Raw genomic sequence first — 3,120 nt, 5'->3', positions numbered from 1 at the left:
GGGGCCGCAGGCCAGGAAGCCACTCTGCAAGCAAACAGATACTCTGCCTAAGGAGAAAATTCATAGCACAACATTTAATGTCCAACCTGAGTCACCTTCGAATGTTACATATATTGACTTCTTAATTCATATAGTATCGGGAACTCAACTGCTTGGTTGGTGAAGTGGTTGACCTGGTTTTGGGAGGATTATTCCTGAAATAATTAAGGAAAGGGGGGCTCAATCTTTCTTCTTGGTTGTTTGCTCCTCCCCAGCACCTTCATCTTCCTTCTCGTTCTCAGCTTCTTGGGCATCTTCTCCTTCACCTTCACCGCCTTCTTCCTCCTTTGCATCCTCAGATTCTTCCTTGGCACCTTCTTCCTCTTCCTCTTCCTCTTCCCCTTCCTCTCCTTCCTCTTCCTCAGCCTCTTCCTTCTCCTCCTCCTCTTCAGCTTCTCCTTCAGAGAGGGGTTCATCCTTAGCTTCCTTGGCTTTTGCAGCCTCACTGGTCTCCTCCACCTCGATCTGCTCCTCCTGGACGTGGCTGGTGTATTAAGAAGGGAAGGGGCGAGCGGACATCAAGTAGGAGCTGGTCTGTAAACCACCATAGGCAGATCGCCCAAAGACCTGGGAACTCTGGGAGTAGCCGCTGGCTATGCTTCCCACGCTGGTGAAACTGAGCTAGGTCTCCTCACCTTCCAAGAGTTTCCTGTAAGCTTCGATGTCAATGTCCAAAGCCATCTTCACATTGGGGAGGTTCCGGTATTCTTTTAAATGTTGTGCCATTTCACTCTTTGTAGTTCTCAATTCATTTTCTAATTTGTTGATTGTGTCCTGCGTAGCACTGATGTCGGCATTCTGCTTATCCTCCAGCTCTTGCAGCTGCTTCTCCAGCGCTTCATTCATGCCCCAGCATGCTTCAATCTCCATGGTCTTGGCCTTGAGCAGGCGGTGGCTATCGGACACCTCGTCCTTGGCAGCAGGCACAGCTTTGGTGTTCTTGGCAGCGCTCTCGGTCAGCATGGTGAAGGGGCTCTTGAACCATTCTTTGGCATTCTGCATGTTCTTGGCAGCCAGCTTCTCATACTGGGGCGGATGTCCTTGAGCGTGGCAGAGAGGTCGGGCTTGGAGAACACCTCCATCTCCACGGAGACCTTAGAGTACTGTGGATCTGCTCCTGCAGCTTGGCAATCTCCTCTTTGTGCACCTCCTTCAGAAAGGCGATTTCGTCCATCAGGCTGTAGATGCGCTTTTCGAACTCAGTGCCGGTGAGAGCCACCTTGGCTGCACCTTTGCGTGCCTCCAGCAGCAGGCCCTCGGTGTCCTGGCAGTTCAGCACCCCTTCCTTGTAGCATGCCTGCAGGTTGCTCCCAGCCCCTTCTGAGCCCAGGTGCCTCCTAACAGGGTCCGAGGCTGCACCCCATCCCACTGCCCTCTCCTTGCCCGGGACAGGGCACAGGCATCTCATTTTCATTAACATGTTCAACCTGCACCCACTCCACCAGTGTCCTCAGATGGCCCACTGTGGGCAGACAGTGATCCTGGAGGCACTCGCCACCCCGCCAGAACTCAGCCATGATGGTCCAGGGTGAGACAGCACTGCCAGGCCTCATGGCTGCGACTTGGACCCGCTTCCTTAACCAGGGTCCTGGCGCTTCCTCCCCAGCCCGCGCTGGAGCAAGTCCCTGTGGTTTCAGAATCCAACTCTGAGGGCCTCTCTGGGCGGTAGCAGCCCTGAGCCCGCTGGCTCCTCCATCCTGCCAAGGCTTGCTTCTCACACTTGCTTCTCTCACTTGCTGAAAACCTTCTCGGTCCACTTGCCATAGTAATCAGTTTGGGCTGAAAGTACTGGGGACTCCGGTGGGCTTGAGGGGACTAGGCGCTGCCATCTTTGTGTGGGAGTGATGGTTAATTTGCATATTACCTTTTATTAGATAGGATTTTTCACCTTATTGCATTTGTGAGGGCCTCTAAAACAAATGTTGAATAGAAGTAATGAAAGCAGACATCTTTTATTTTGTTTAATCTTAAGAGAAAAGCATTGAATTTTCACTTTTAATTTGAATGTTAGCTGATTAACTGATGTGTATGAGTGCGAGTGAGATGTCCAGGATCACTCACCAAAGCACACATGCTACCAACAATGTCACTATATGTGTTCAAATACTTTCTGGAGAGATGCAGGGACAACAGAAGGCAGTGAACATTTTCCTGGCATCGAGGGAAGGCACGTGCAATGTCATCAGTGCTGATTGCTTGGTGCACATTCCCAGAAAACTCTGTGATATCTTTTTTCGTGAAGCAATCCATCTATGAAGCCAACCAGAACATTTCTCAAGTGAACAACATAGTTTTGACCTCTTGTATCCACAGATCAGCTTTGGGTGGCTGGAGATACATCAGAACTATGTATAGAAGGCATTCAGAGCCAACTGGCTCTCTGTCAGTGTTCACATTTATACATGTAGGGTACTGAAGACCTGGGGGGCAAGGAAAGGAGCTGGGATGGGGGAGAAGAGGATGAAATGGGAGATATCTGTAATACTATCAACAAAAATGTATAAAAAATAAAAATATATTAAAAAGTAAACAAAACAAAACATTTATACATGGACACATGTGGTTTTGCATTATTGCTAGATCCTGTACATTTCAGAGACTGGAGTCAGTATGATTAACAGCATTCCCAGTAGAAATGTAGGAAAATATATCTAAGTTATGATGGATGGGGATGGGAGTAGGGCAGGGGGAGAGACAGAAAGACAGGCATATTTAAACAATCAATGGTTTATTGAATACTTCTTTGTAGAAATACTAGGGTTTTCATTTTCTCATTGATTTTCACATCAACTTCTTGAAGTACTTCTCCCTATTTTCTGATCAGGAAACTGAGCTTTAGGATAGAGTTACATATATACATGGTTACTGGACTTAGAAGTGCAAACCTGGGATTCAAAGACCAGTCACGATGACTCTGAGTCCATGTGTATGTGTCTACAGGTTTATTAATGTACTAGAGGCCCGATGCACAAAATTTGTGCGGGGGGGGGGGCAGTCCCTCAGCCCAGCCTGCACCCTCTTGCAATCTGGGACCCTGAGAGGATGTCTGGCAGTTGGACATCCCTCTCACAATCTGGGACT

At 48.5% G+C, this 3,120-nt stretch overlaps 1 pseudogene; it reads right to left on the bottom strand.

Moving 5' to 3' along the window:
- Positions 1–11: 11 nt before the first annotated feature.
- On the bottom strand, positions 12–1,459 carry LOC102766255 (annotated as a pseudogene).
- Between the last annotated feature and the right edge of the window lie 1,661 nt (positions 1,460–3,120).

This window comes from Myotis davidii, unplaced genomic scaffold, assembly GCF_000327345.1.
Source record: "Myotis davidii unplaced genomic scaffold, ASM32734v1 scaffold639, whole genome shotgun sequence".
NCBI lineage: Eukaryota > Metazoa > Chordata > Mammalia > Chiroptera > Vespertilionidae > Myotis > Myotis davidii.
This window is presented reverse-complemented; position numbering and strand designations above follow the sequence as displayed.